This window comes from Euprymna scolopes, chromosome 6 (genome assembly GCF_053919585.1).
Source record: "Euprymna scolopes isolate OS-2025 chromosome 6, ASM5391958v1, whole genome shotgun sequence".
Classification (NCBI taxonomy): Eukaryota; Metazoa; Mollusca; class Cephalopoda; order Sepiida; family Sepiolidae; genus Euprymna; species Euprymna scolopes.
This window is the reverse complement of record NC_136487.1, coordinates 70265093-70281535: the sequence shown is the minus strand read 5'-3', so window position 1 is coordinate 70281535 and position 16443 is coordinate 70265093. Positions and strand designations below refer to the sequence as shown.

The window sequence follows — 16443 nt, the reverse complement described above, 5'->3', positions numbered from 1 at the left end:
CCATTAGCCTCCTGCCTCTTTTCGCCAAAATATTTGAGTCCATAATTAATCAAGCTCAAGTCCATCACCTTACAGTTGCTAAATTTATAGACTAACAATATGGATTTAGGTAAGCACGTTTTACAGCAGATATCCTAACTAATCTCCGAAAGTATATACCATATACTGGACAAAACAAGGGATGGTAGATATATCTAAGGCTTTTGACAGGGTATGGCATGATGGTCTTAGGAAAATCAGATCATACGGTATCACTGGATGAATACTCGTACTTAACATAATTAAATCCTTAAATAAGAGAAGGTTGTCCTCGATAGTCATACATCTAAACAATATGATATAAATGTATGGTGTACCTCAAGGGTCAATCCTTGAACCTTTATTATTCCTAATATTCATAAATGACATCCCTGATAAAATTGTCTCTGAGATGGGTACATTTGCTGATGACACCACGCTCTATAACAAACATGCGAGGAAAACAAATGAACACATATCTAAGGCAATGGCAGAAACACTAGAGGAAAACTTCTAATCTGTAGTGGAATGGAGACAAAAATGGATGGTCACATTCAATACTGCTAATACTAAGCTTGTTTCCTTCAATAATTACAAAAAACCTTCTCAATCACTAATTGTTGTGGCTAAAGATATATTACTAGAAAGTACTTCCTTCAAACGCCTCAGCTTTACATTCACAAGGAACATGAGTTGGAACAGATACATTGAGAGTAGCATTACAAGTGTATGCTGTATTTTTGTGGACATCAGCAATATTACCTACCTAATGTGCTTCAACAAGTCATATCTTTTTTATTTGTGGGTCAATTTTTTAAAAATTACATTGATGGAAAGAGAATAGAATAAACATTCCAATGACATTAATTTATTTTTCTTTTATGCGTTCAATGTTTTTACGGTCCAAATTAAAAATGAAAAAAAAAAAACGGTAAAAAATGACTACATTACATTTCATATGTAACGTTTGGATACACATGCGCAGGGTCAAATTTTATTGGATATGGCTGAAATTTTACAGGCTATATAAACATAGAAGTCCATCTCTATTGGACTTTGATTTATATTTTTAAGACCACAGGAATCAAAATTACGACCAAGCAAAGTTGACTAAGTATATTTCAAAATTGATAAGATATATCATCCATTTTCATATAGATAATAGTTTCAGAATTATTTTCATGTATAATATGTATACATTTAATTGTGCGGAAATTTCTTTAAAACGTTATCTAGAAATTACAGAATATAGAATTTAACAGGAAAATGGCTCGCTATGCGCTAATGCACTGAGCTGCCTACAGTCAGCATATTAACGAGTTTCGTTTGTATCATCTTAAAAATAGAAAACGTTTTTTTCTGCTTTCAAAACGAAAGCAGAAAAACAGTTTCATTTTTTATTGTGAGTTTGTCAATTTAAAAAATTATTTTCAAGTTTTTCAAATTTGATTTTCAAACAATACCGAGCCAAAACTATTTTGTTGTTTTTAATGTTTTTAGTACAATGTACTAAAAGCGTTAAAAAAACAACAGAGTGTACTAAGTACATGCGTTTCTGTTATTTTATTTATAACTTATTTGTACTTAAGGTAGAATTTTGTTTTTTGGTGGTCAAAAGAAAAAAAAAAGATATAACAAATAAAAAGGTACTTGTGCACTTATGCTACCATGCTGAAATAATAACATTATTTAGAAACACATTCTTAACATGGGGAGGGAAGGGTGTTTTGTTTACCATTCTGTACTTTCACCTAACAATTAAGTAAAAAAAAAAAATCATGAAACTTGAATTTAACTTGAAAATACTATTTGAAAAAATAGCACGGTAACATAAATGCATAAGCACCCAAATAAATATTACCAAAGGCATGATAAGTTACTCTTCTACCTAGTTGGATAAGTTTTTAGTGTACTATTTAATGTAAAATGTTTGTTTATTTCGACAAGCACAAGAAAAATAGCCACATGGTATCTCATATGTCTTTGAAATCTCGACCAGGGCTTAAAAAATATAGAAAATATTGTTAGAAACCCAACCAATAAATGTCCTCATGACATTTATTGGATGGATTTCTAATAGTCTTTTGTGTGTATATATATATATATATATATATATATATATATATATATATATATATATATTTTATTTTTAACTCATTGTCAAGACCATTTTTTTTTTTTTTTTTCGAATCTGTAAAACAAAATCGATGATACCGAACTCATGAAAATCCGTCGCATCTGTCGAAAGTTTTAGGCTGACAGAAACATACATACATTTAAACAGACAGGTGAGATTTATATTATAGATTATCGTAATTCATTACAGCATTTTTTCAAAATTTTAGTTTCTCTAACATTCAACACTTGCTTTATTAGTTTTCTCATTTTATACATTTTTTACCATTTTTTTTTTTACCCACAACAATGTCAAGATAGACGTCTAGGCATATAATACATTTACATATATTGAACTTCACATTAGAATTTTGACTGTTTTGCATTCATTTTCTGGATCCAAAAAAATATTTTTAGACAGTTTAATCCTATATTATATTTCTCATCAGTTTGTATGTGGTTGTGTGTTTTTAAATCAATATTTTGAAATATAGTGTACTAGCAGTTCAGACTGGCTTTGCTTGGGCCCTATGTACTGTTCATAAATTTATTTGCATGCATATATATATATATATATATATATATATATATATATATTAAAAAGTTTCACACATGTCCAGGTAACCTACATCTAAAATTTAAAGTGTTTAGACCCAAAATTTGCTGAATAGTTTACTAGAGACCGCAAAGGTCAAATCTTTGAACTTTGACCCCTTGGCAGTCAAATTTTTGGTCAAAAACCGATAAAAAAGCTTGCTCTATGTCTGAATAAACTTTATATAAAATTTCAAATGTTTAGGGCAAAAAATCGGTTGAGTAATTTGATAGAGACCGCAGAGGTCAAATTTTTAAAACTTTGACCCCAATTTTGACCCCTTAACATTTGTTTTGGGCTCAAATCAAATTAAAACGTTTGATCCATATCCAAGTCATCTAAATTTAAAAGTTCAAGTGCTTAGTCCCAAAATTGGCAGGAGTTTGGTAGAGTTTTCAAAAGTCAAATCGTTGAACTTTGACCCCTAGACAGCCAAATTTCTGGCCGAAAACTGATTAAAAAGATTTTCCCAAATCTCAATACCTCTCATACCAAATCTCGAGTCTGTTAATCGAAAATTGACAAAGTAGTTTGGTAGGGAAATGTACACACGGAAAAACAATTTCACTTTTATAGATAAATAGACATAGTGGGGTTGAAAGCTATACAGACATTCGAGTATCTGTCTAATTTGCATAACTTCTTTTTAAATCGTCTATAATAAACTAATGGTTGCTGTCATTCATTTGTAATTTTATTGCTATTTCCCCTCTATATCTGCAATAGTTTTGTCAATATTAATAGCAATTACAAATTTTTTTATTAAGATAAGCTCATTATAAAGAGAGACCATTTAGATGAAACTTATGTTTAGTTAGCTAGAAAGATATACTGATAAATCACAAGAGGTCACAGAGAAGTAGGTGATTGCTCTCTCCGTTTTTGTTTCTCCGTCTCTGTTCAAACAAATCAAGAAAGAGGCAAGGTAGGGAAGAACGATAACTCAATGTTATTAGCATGTCTTTTTAACCAGAAAAATATGAAAAGATGCTATTCTCATTAAGCTAGCATATTTCTCAGTATGTATAAAGATGGCGACTATATTTTTCCAAATTTAAAATGAGCATAATTTAACCATATTCCACCATCAATTTAGCATAAAGCATTTATTCTAAATCAACAGGCTATAACTTTTTGCCTGTTTCCCAGTGGTAAAGTTTTCTATAATATAACTCTTACCTGTCTGTTTAAATGTATGTATGTCTACCTAAAACGACAGACAGAGGCAACAGATTTTCACGAGATCGGTATCATTTTCAAGTGCAACCTTTCGGATGACAAATATCGAAAAATTAGCTAAAAACATTAGTTCCTTCACCCTCAACTTGGCACTTTTCTACAGGGAGGAGGTCGCTTTTTCTGCCGATATTTTCTAAAGTCATCCCATCTTTTCGATTGACTAGCCTTACACTTCCGGTTTGGCGATGGACGCAATGGCAAAGATGTCACTTTTTTTCACATTCTTTTCCTCCTTCATGATATGGATGTGAACCTGCTTACTACTTTTTTTTTTTTTTGTTTGCTCAACATACACCTCAAAACTCCCGGGCAATGCCGAGCACCCAAGCTAGTCTATAATATAATAGAATATTCCAATGGATGATAACCTTTGATACGTTGGAATTCATTATTGCAAATACTTTTTATTCCATTTTCAAATACATTTTGTTTTTCATAAACAATGGAAAATCGTTTTCAATTTTTTAATAAAAACCAAAGCGAGTCAAATATTTTTAATAAAAACCAAAGTGAGTCAAATATTTTTAATAAAAACCAAAGTGAGTCAAATATTTTTAATAAAAACCAAAGTGAGTCAAATATTTTTAATAAAAACCAAAGCTAGTCAAATATTTTTAATAAAAACCAAAGCTAGTTAAATATTTTTTTTATTAAAAAATATTTAACTAGCTTTGGTTTTTATTAAAAAATTGAAAAAGATTATTCATTGTTTTTGAAAAGCTTGTTTAATATTTTTTTTAATAAAAACCAAAGCTGGTTTAATATTTAGTGAAAACCAAAGCTTGTTAAATATTTTTTCCCCCTTCTGAAGAGAGTATTTGTTCTTTGAAAACTTAGTTTTAAAAGGATTTTTTTTATATATATAAACTAGTGTTTGTTATACCGTTTTTAATAATCATTTGTCGAGGGGGGGGGGGTCATATTATTTTGCTAAATAAATCGAGGCATACCCCCTGCCCCAAGTAAAAGTAGATGTTTACAATTCAAACCAGTTAAACAAAACATCACTAAACTCAACCACGAAAGTACAAGTCACAAAGTGAACAAACACAAACAAACCAAACATGTCTCAGCAAATATTATGGTTAAAATGAAAAAGGAGTACTTGGTGGCGGCTACTCCAAATTCATAACTGAGTCACTAGATCGCTTCATTTTGATTCTCGTTGGGGTTAGTTTTGCATTACTTTAGATAGTAAAAAGATACAGTAAATGATGGTTTACGATTATGAATTCGGAATAGATGCTACCGAGTAAACTTTTATCATTATTATTATTATTATTAACTCAAACATTTACTTCAGGGGTCGCAAAAAGTTTTCAGCTTCTGAAAATAAAATTAGGCCTTTTTTTATTTTGGCCCGCGTAGCTCCAGCAATATGGCTAAAACTTAAAGCTTTTTAGAGCTACGCGGGCCAAAATAAAAAAAACATAATAAAATAAATGACCTAGACGCGTTTTATACTTTTTTACTAATTAGTTTTGCTTTTTGATTAAATTGATTCCCCAAAACCTCATTCTTTTCATCATTTTCTGAACTAAAGGAAAAAAACCACCACGCTATTTTCATATTTCCATTCTCAATATTTTTACGTTTTCAATAAAATCTCCATGGGCCAGATTAAAGATTTTGGCAGACCAGATCTGGTCCGTGGTCCATAGTTTGGAGACCCCTGATTTAGTTAAATAGAGAAAATTGGACACATCTTTGAAAAGATCATTTCGCAAGCACAATTTGAAAATTTTGAAAGCTGAATATTATAATTTATCTTATTAAATAGTTAAAATCATTTGTTTTCTTTATTCTGAGACTTTCATTGGTAAAACAATATATTCATAGAAGAGGGATTGAACCCTCGAGTTAATACCAACAAAAAAAAAAAAAATACATCTATGATTATGCTGTTTTAACAACCAAAGTTTCAGAATAAAGAAAACTATTTTAATCAAATTTAGAAAACTCATTATGTCTGTCTTTATTTATTTATTTATTTATTTTCAAAGTGTTTCCTCCGGAATGCAAGGTTGCAGAGTGGTTTGAGGGATCAAATGATTGTATTTTTTGTGGATTGTTCTTTTCTGGGTCATGCTATATATATAAGTGACCTTGTCTGTGTATCTACCAAACTACTCTCGGAATATTTGGTCTACAGACTTGAAACTTGATATATAGGGTATTTGAACCTTGAGAACACTTTCAATCTGGTTTTAGCCTTTAAAAATAGGTGCTAAGGAGTCAAAAATTGAAAAAAAAAAAAATTGAACTTGGCAGATGCTATTTGTACACATGCGCAAATATATGCATTAAAGTTGGTTCATTTTTAACTATTTCTTATTCATCTGACGATAGTTCAAACGGTAACAACTAAAGCTTGAATGCTATATGTTTTGGTTTCAATTCTAGTTGATGGCATCCAAGTCATTTTTTTTTTTTACTTTTGAAATCACTACTATATATTGACTACAATATAATATCTTATAATCGATAGAGAATTGACAAATAATAAATGCGAAATCTGCATAAATTAAAATATCATATGTAAGCGTATTTTACAAACGTGCAATGCTGGGCAGTCAGCTAGTCATTTAATAAATGTTATAACAACATTCGGCTTTCAAAATTTTTAAACTAATTTAGTTAAATCTTTTTTTTTTTTTAATTAAACTAGGAACACATATTTAAATAAAATAATCTAAAGAACACATCTTTTTTTAGTCGCAAGAAATTGTTGTAAAATGAAATTTTTACTATAAAAGGAAATCTAATTTCTGGTTTATTTAATAATTCTTGGAATCCATGTCCCATTAAATATTAATGCTAACATTTAGTTAGATTATGGTATATTTGCTATTTTAAATGTTATATACAGGAAGTTTTTGTCAATGTAACTTTGAAACGTCTTCAGGTGCATCCTATCAAACTAGAAAACCTGAATGGAATTTCCAATTCAATTAGTTGGTGGTAGATTGCTTTATCTTGTCAGTTATGATTGAGTAAAAGTGTTAATGTTTAGGTATTATTGCCTGGGTATCTCGAAAATAGATATATATATATATATAGACTACAAGAGTAACAGAATGGTTCCTGGGGCAATGGAAAAAGACGTAGATAAATGCGAAAATTACAGTGAGAAGATGATCTCGGTAACCAAATGGATCCTATGAGGTCAAGTGGCAAAACAAAGTAGAAGGAAACCAGGAAGAGATCCTTACTCCAGGAGTCATCAAAAACCCTATTGATGATAAGTTAAAATTGAACTTTCAATCTTCAAAATATCTCCATTTAGAACCGATTCTTAACCGAAGTTTTTGTAGATGAAGGATTACAGCAATTCATGCGGTTCAACGGGAAGATTTCCTGAGTTTGACAAGATACACCTGAAGAAGGTTGGAGATTACATCGACCGAAACGTTGCGCGATTAGGATGAGAACAGTCATCCAAATAATACAAATTATTAATCCTCATCACAAAAATTCCGAAATACAATTGGACCCCTTGTAAAAAAAAGGCTTGACGTCTGAAGTGACAGAATGGATCTTAGAGCAATGGAAAAACACTTAAAGGAATGCTAAAAGTAAAGTGGGGAGATGACCTCAGCAACCAACTGGATCCTACGTGGTCAAACCTAGCCAGAGACAAAACAAAGGAAAGTGTTCACCAAAATGACAAGTATGCCAACATTAAGCTATACAACTCTGCTAAAGAGTTCATCCAGCATGCCATCATCAACATCCACCCTAAATCGTTCATAACAAACCCAGAGAAGTTATTAGGAATAACAGAGACATTGGTCATTCATGAGTGAAATTCCATCATCAATCATGTTGCTTTTACCTTTATATCAGAGTGGGAGACTAGGATACTACTAAACTACCTTGTTCATATCAACCGTCGATCACAATTTTTTTTTTTTATAAGCATGACCTGTCCAACATGTACATCATGGTAACAGCAAATGACTCCAGCAGAATGTCTGTCATTCCAAAACTTTCAAATTGTTATCTTTAGATCAAACATCAATAACAAACACTTCAAATATGGCTACTGCCCATATGTCGACATACTAAAGACAAAAGATCAGTTCTCCACAAACTAACAGAGGTAAAGTTCATACTAGCACCTCCTCTAATCATGATAATAGGTTCACTAAACCGAACTCTTTTCAAGTTTGCATAAATTGTGGTAGCCACCAACATGGCACTTTGGAAACGAGTTCCTGTCTGTTAAAATGACCAGCATCGGATCAAACAAGCAGCACTTATGTAAAACCTAACCAACTTTCAAGGTGTGGCAGGCAAGGAAACATTATCTTGAGACGCTTCAACATCATATTTAACCAAACAAAGCGTACATATATGACCACAAGTGAAAATGAAGTAACAGAAATGAATGCATATATTATCCCATTTTCAACAAATCCAGATCCCAAACAGTTCAAGAACACCTGTGAGGACTACAGAACCAAGTTGAAGATCTTTCCTGATGGTAAAGACACTTTATATCTAGGGAAAACAAGGCATTTGATTAACATGAACCTAATAATGAATAATGGCACCGTATCATTAAAAATATTTTGGGTTGTGGGAGACTTTGCACTTTTATGTCAGGGATGATTGTCTGTGAAATTGCGATCCAGGGAAGAAAATCCAAAAACCTTTCACAAGGTGTCCAATGGCTTTTTTTTCAACAAGGCAACAAGGATTGATGTGAATACTGTCCAAAAATTTCCTAAACTCTGCAGTAACATTGTCAACCCAGGCACATATTGCAATACAGTACATCCTCTTGATGGAGGGTAACACACAAGAATTGGGTGTTAACCATGAACCTGTGAAGAGCAAACATCAATTGCCAAGTCATCCAAAAAGCCCTCCTTTCCCCTTCTCCAAAAAACATTGGCAGGCTTAAAGATTGCCTGCTTGAATATTTTGTCAAAATATGTTAAAAAAGGCTAGTGATTCCCATGTCTGTCCAGCCGCATTGCACATATTCATCTTACAGCTAGTTTACCATTTTAATTACATCTACCATGCAACATAAATACTGTCTGAGACCCAGTGGATGGTTATCACTCAATTGCTTTGGATAAAGAATCTCTGCCACTTAAAGCCTTCATCAATGTATCTCCAGATGTCTCAGGGATACTTAGCCTTTAGCAAGACCTATATATGAAGATACAATGAGATAAGTAAAAACATTGGCTCTTGTCCAGACCCCCCCCCCCCCCATATTGAAAAAACTAAAAGAAAAATCTGTATGATGTATGTACATGTGACAAAATAAAAAGACCATAGATTACTGGTTGGATTATTTTCTATCATCTAAAACTAAGTCGTGCCATCATCTCAAAACTAATATCGAATCATACACCCAGTGCAACGACTAAGCAGAGCCTGCTGTTAAAAAAGCAAAGAGGATAATTTGTGACAGTACAGATTTCCAAAGATCATTGGATAACGAGCATCATCCAAGCCATCCTGAAATATCTATAATATCAGTCCATCTTTGACAACTTGCTTCACTGCCAGCTTTGTCACTTCATAGCATCCTAACCTGTTCAGAGATGGAGAATAATAAGAGATTGTTACTGACTGAGGAATTCATTAATTTTTTTTGGGGGGGGAAGGGGGTAAGAATATAATTTACAATTTGAAATCACAAAGTCTTAAAATAAAAATTTTTAAAAATGATTTTAATCGTTTAATAAAATATCTCAACATTTTTTGGTTTTCTAAAATTTTCAAATTAACCTCACAAAACATTTTCAAAGACGTGATCAAACTACTATTTAAAATTCACGCTAAACCACACATTGACTGCAGACTGATAACAACCGTCAACAGCACCAGACAAATCCTTTTTTATCTCTTCATGAGGGACTGACTTCTCCGGGTTAATACCACCAGCAAAATAAAGAGAAAAATACTACATAAAAAAAAAATAAAGCAATAGTCTTCTTTGGAAAAGGTGTATTACGCCGAAAATCTTAGAAATTTTTTCTTTTTTTAAATAATGATTATAATCATTTAAGAAAACATTTCATAACATTTTTTTTTTGTTTTCTTATAGTTTTAAGTTAACCTTACAAAATGTTTTCAAATGCATGACCATAATCAATTTACAACATTTTCTCCCTCAAATTTTATAAGAGATTAATAGTGTTCTATTTAGTAATAAAATCCTTCGATTTTCTGGATTTTTTAGTTAGTGTCCTAGTTAGTAACAAAACCATTATAATTATCAAATTTTCATATCCTGTAAGATCTTTACAGTGGCTCAACCAGAACTTCACTCGCAACTGCTTCTCCACAAGGGTTGCTTGCTGCTCTCGGTTCAGAAAATTGCATTCTTTCCTTCTTACTTGTAGAGCTTTCTATCCCACTAACAGATGGCATGCAAACATCTACTTGGCTTAAAGTATTATCTCCATTAATCAATTCAACAGCCAAATCATGTTAACAGTAGTGTCGAACCCAGTAAACATAGTGGGCTTGGTAAGGACTGATCTTCAGTTAAGTAGCAGGCGTAACTAGAGAGTGATACTTACTTTTGATATGATTTCTAATGTATACTTGGCCTGGTTTTGTTCATACAGAAATTGAAGTACCAGAAGTGGATTTATGGCTGTATTTAAATAGTCTATCATAAGGTCGCATTCATAACAGCAGAGTAACAATAGAACAGAATGCAGCAATCAGGTAGAATATATTTCTAACAGAATAGCTTCATATTGTGAGAATCCAAAGTTACTTGTATGGCCTTCCATAGTTTGCCATTTACTTTCTCATTTAGTCCATTGTTCTTCAGAATGGTATTTACTTTGTTTTCGAAGTTGCAATACCTTTTGTGTGTAGGTAGTCAAGAAAACCTGCACACAAATTAACAGAGCAGTAAAATTGAACAGTTCATACTATATGCCCATGACAATAAAGAGAAATAGTTTCAATATAATACTCAATCAATCACCGATGGGACACAACAGGCAGTTCTGTCAAAACCCTTCCTAACTATTAATATTGGGTCAGGAATGATGGGTCATGCAGACTTAACCAGTGAAATGGCTGATTCCTCAGAAAGTTTGAACCACCTGCAATTTCAATCGCTATTCCTAGTGTTTTGCCTGAATCCTCCAAATCAACATCTTGGGATTTTCATACATCTAGAAAACTAGTGCCGCAAACTAGAGGAAGCATAATGACATTGTCCAGGTACCTAACATTGGTAAACTAATGCCAGCAGAATACACCTATGCATTGTTTGTGTTGATCCTTCACAATCAAGCCAGACAGCTTATTAGTCACGTGCAAGCGACTCTATAATTCGGTCTGTCAGTTTGTCCATAACACTTTTGTGCTTGGCCTTTTTGGTTAAGATCAAAGGTCTGTTAATAAATGCTATTCTTAGCTTTTTAATCTTTTCTTAGCCTTTTGGCCAAGATCAAATCCAAAATTCAAGAACTTTTTATTTTCCAATGAATTGAACTTTTTTCACACACACACACACACACACATTTTAATTACAAAAAAAAAAAAAAAAAACAAATTTTACACACACACACAAAGTAATTGTAAATATATTCTTTTTTGCAAAAACGCTGGGGTTTTCATTAGTTAGTTTAGAGTCCACAGAGTGAATGAGGTATTGCGGTAAATGTTGCCAGTCAAGAGTAAAGTTGCCAAAGACTCCATTTTCACTGCAGTAACAAAAACCCTGCAACACTCCCCCACACAGATCTTATAGGGCCTGTGCCTAAATTTGTTTTGTAAATTTGAATTTTGCTTTTAATTTATTTTAATTTTACATTGAATTATTTTGATTGTAATTTTCACAAAATAAATTATATATGAAGATCAAAGTGTAGTATCTGTTCTGGCAGATACTGCCAGCAAAGAACATATGTGGGGGCAACCCCACATATAAGACCTTGGTCAATGTAGGGGCAACCCTTCATACCAATCGTCACTATCTGCCGACGACCCGCTATGCACGTGTTTGGGTTGGCAACAGAGAGAGATCCGCTCTGTGTGGAGCTGGGTGCCAGGTTCGAGTCATCTGAACAATTCGGAGTTCTCTCTGACCTAGCGATTGGCCCGAAATGCACTTCCACTCAACAACATACAATGCAGTTCCGGGTTTTTGGAGTTGCCTGATTGTCCCCATTGTGGGACAACGGCCGTAGAAACGACTGATCATGCTTTGTTAGATTGCTGCGAACTCCGCCGGTACTGGTCGTATGTCAGCGAAGTGACGGCTCACATCAATTCTGAGCATCCTCACCCAATTACCGTATCCAATGTTGTGGACAACGTGAGACCGCCGCGGGACCAGGAAAGACAAACGGTCTACGTTACGATCCTGGCCATGGTGAGAATGGTGATTTGGACGTCACGTCTGCAAGGTTGCCGGGGGGGGGGGGTCTTTTTCTGATCAGGATCTGATCGCTTTCTTTAAACACCAACTACGGGTGAAGATCAAATGTAATAGAAGAAGGCTGCATCGCGTGGCATTTGACAGAAGATGGATACATGTAGCAAGTCTGTGTGTACGAAGAGGAACCAAATTTGAATACGTGTTCCCGCCTAGGTGTGGAATGCGCAGTTCCGTAAAGAAAAATTAAACAAGTAGCCTCTCAGCTAGCTGAGTATGTGTTCCATCCCTCCCCGATTAGGAAGCCTCCAAGATCCCCACCCCCTCCATCTTGCAATTTTTGTTTTCACTGCCTCCTCTAAATTTCACCCATCTTGGAGGGAAAGAAATACAAACTAACCCCCATTCTTTACCCAAAAAATTTTCTTTTCTCCATTCACCCCATCTAGAGGGCATCCCCACTTAGAGACTGACCCGCAGAAGCAAGGTGCCTTTTACAAACCTAGTGGAACGGGCAGTCTATCAACTAGACGGGGGTGGGAGGGTCCTACTAATCACTTTTTAACCCCCCCCCCCGCCCTCGACACAAATGAATTATTTGTTCCATTTTTATTGTTATCTTTTGTTTTTACACGTCAATAAAAAATGTTTTAAAAATTGGGAGTTAAGTAGGACATCCCCCAGTATGAAAGGGTGAATGTGGTATTATTGTGAAAGATACTAGCTGGGAGAAACTTTTGATTTTGTTTAGTTCTGGAGTGACAAGAATGATCAATGACCCCCACAATCCCCCCTTTTGAGTTGGCCATGTGCCTAAGTTTTTTGTTCATTGTTGATTTTCAATGTATTTTTAACATGAATAAAGGATTTAATATCTCAAAGTGTAGTATCTGTTCTGGCAGATACTGAAAGCAAAGACCATATGTGAGGGCAACCCCACATATAAGACCTTGGTCAATGTAGGGGCAACCCTTCATACCAATTGTCACTATCCAGCTCCCCTACTCCCCGGGGAGTTGGTCCTCATTTCCCCTTCACTCCTCACATTAAAAATCGGCCTTGTGCTTAATTTGCTCGGTGAGGGAGCAAATAAATACCCTTTTCTTGGCCTTTTGGCCAAGATCAAATTGTAGTATCTGTCCTTACTACATGCTGTAATTGTGATATAAAGTGGGTGATCACTTTTCTGTATTAATTTAATGTAAAATGATCACCCACTTTACAACCAGTCAGTCTCAAAGCCATTCAAGTCATTCTCCAGATCATTCAAGTTGTTTTTGAAGGATTCCAGTTATTTTTTAAGCATTCAAGTCATTCTTAAGGTCATCCGATTCATTCTTAAGTTCATTAAAGTCATTTTAAGTAATTTACCTTTTATTTATTTAAGTCATTTCAGCCCATTTTTTCGGTCATTTTAGTTTATCTTTAAGAATTTCATGTCAATCCTACATTCACACATTCATTCATTACACGAGAGCACACGACTAATGGCTATTTTTCTCTAAAGACCGTTATGCTAGCTAAGCCGGTGGAAAGAAGATGTAGAATTGAATGGACACTTACCGGCATACATTATCAATTTATGAGTAGCCAATCAGAATCCAGAAACGAACATGTCCATCCAAGAATAATGAAGCATTTCAGCCTTCTTAAAAACAAACTTTCTGGGCTTCTGTCGCCGTTTATTTTATCGAGCTCAATTGCTCAGAAAGCTGGGCACCAACTATTAAATTCAATATGTGGGAGGTTGTTGCCACCTCCCAGCAAAGAATTGCAAAAATTAATTTTGTTAAAATTATATCTCCCCTGACCAGAAAATATATGCAACCGGAAATCATTTGTGAATTTAATATTTCCTAGAAACTTCTGCTTTCAAAGGAAGTTAAGGTGAATGCTGTATCTTGACAGGAGTAAGTAACCTGATCTCATGAATTGAACATTTTCTAAATTCATAAATGCATACATATATAATCAAACACCTAAAATACCAATCACCTCAAATAATATTGATGACAAAAACATACAAAAATAAGATGAATAAAAAACAAAATAACTAAAGCTGAAAATATACTAACTCAACACAGACACTTCCTTCATTAAAAGAATAACATCCAATAAATTATCCCACACCCAATTATTTTTTTCTGAATTTTTGAGATTAAGATTTAGATTATTCAGACTACAGTTCTCATCTTTAATGTTATTTAGTAATAGATAAAGTGCTTTCAGTTGTAAGTTACACTCTTATGGAGGTTGAAGGTTCAATCCTCAGTGTCAGTGACACTAAAATACATTTGTAAATTACTTAGCAATTCCACCCGGTCATGGCAGACAGAATGAAAGCAAGTTACACCTGTGGATTAAATAAAGGGTTTTGTTCAAGATTGTGTGCAGATTCCAAAGTTCAAATTTCCCTGAATTCAATAAGATACACCTGAAGAAGGTTAAAAGTTACATCCAGTGACGTTGTGCAAAAAACTCATGGGGGTGATGTCTAAATAATCCAAATAATATTTTTTTTTCCTTACAAAAAAGAGTTAAAATATTGAAAATCATGAAAATAACCACACACAAACATTAGTAAACTTGAAACAAATAAAAAAATTATACCCATTTCAATGACATCACTGTAATAATATTCGGATGCAGGTGTGTAAAGATAAGGTTTATATGGTTACAAACTCCAAGCACTTGTATCCTTTCATTGTAAATACCGCCCCCCCAACAACCCGATAAGCAGCAAAATCCCACTTCTACACTGTAGAAATCTCTGGATGCTGAAATAGTTTCTTCCTTCAAACTACTTGACATTGGAATTTCCTTCCGAATCTGTACTTCCTGACTGTATGCAAATTGAACAGACATCTTGCTGCTCCACTACCTACATAGTATCCCTCCAAATTTGCTCCCAAATAGTAGCTATTATAGCAAAGTAGCACTGTGCCTTGTTTGGGCTGAAAAAGCAGAAAAAAAATCTTGCTCATTTTAATGGTACCACTCGTCTTCAGAGCTTTTCAGTTGAAGTTAATAAAATAAAAAAAAAATAAATAAAAAAATGGAATACAAGTTTTTTTTTTTAGAACAGTCGTTATATGACAAAACGCACTCCAGACGTCCATGCACAATCTTCATTCATTGCTGGCAGAAATTCATTGAGAATGATAATGACTATACAGAAAAAATAAATTCTGAAACCCAAAAGGTCGCTCGTTTAATGCTACCACTCCCATTTTCGTAGCTCTTCAACTTTTTGAGTTACAAAAATAGGTTTACTTTTAGAACAACCTTCGTACTTATCACTATAGATCACTACTTATTACTTCATATTTTTTCAGAAACATAATACGAATTGCATTCATCAATATGTCCTTAATAATATTTATGAAAGTTGTCATTAAGAAAAAAAAAATAGATTTGCTTTTCGTAATAACTTTCATAACCGTTAGTAATAAACTAATAAAGATAGGAATAGTGAAAACGGAAATTGGTTGGGCCCTGCATTTTTGGTGCTCAACACTGGAACCAGGAATGGCTGAAGCTTGCCAAGAACTAACACGCCGATTTGTGGGAGGTGAACTGCCTTGACAAGAGATGTAAAGCTGGCTCAACCCACCACTTCTAGAGAGAGGGTGAATACAAGAACAGTTACAGACAAAAAAAAGACAAAAGCAAAAAAAAAAAAAAAAAAAAAAAAATTAGCACCTCACCATACTCACTGTAGATATAGAAATTTCATCAGCTGATTCTGCCAACAAAAATGACATTCTAGGGTTTTTAGAACATGCCAGCATGCTATGTGGGGCACTGCATAAGTTATGCACCCAACCCATTTCTCATAGAAGTAGAACAACGAAACTTGGCACAGTTATTAGTCTTTCTCTACATAGGAACAACCTAGAGTTACTCATTTCTCCCCTTGTTTGATGCAGCTCTGGAGACAGTTTTTGAACAACACCCAAAGCTGATGACGTGACTTCGGAAATCAAGACTGCATCATCTGAGAAACAGTTTCCTTTCAAAAACAACTTAATGGCTGGAAAGAGATGAAAGTCAGAGGGTGTCAGGTTAGAAGAGTACGGAGGATGGAGTAGATTTCATAGCCACAAGC

The 16443-nt window shown here is 33.9% G+C and overlaps 1 protein-coding gene and 1 pseudogene across 1 annotated transcript in view; one reads left to right on the top strand and one right to left on the bottom strand.

Moving 5' to 3' along the window:
• Positions 1-16443, bottom strand: part of LOC145277681 (uncharacterized) — a 157873-nt gene that overhangs the window by 14364 nt on the left and 127066 nt on the right. The gene's annotated exons all lie outside the window — the stretch shown is intronic.
• On the top strand, positions 13431-13554 carry LOC145278537 (U2 spliceosomal RNA; annotated as a pseudogene).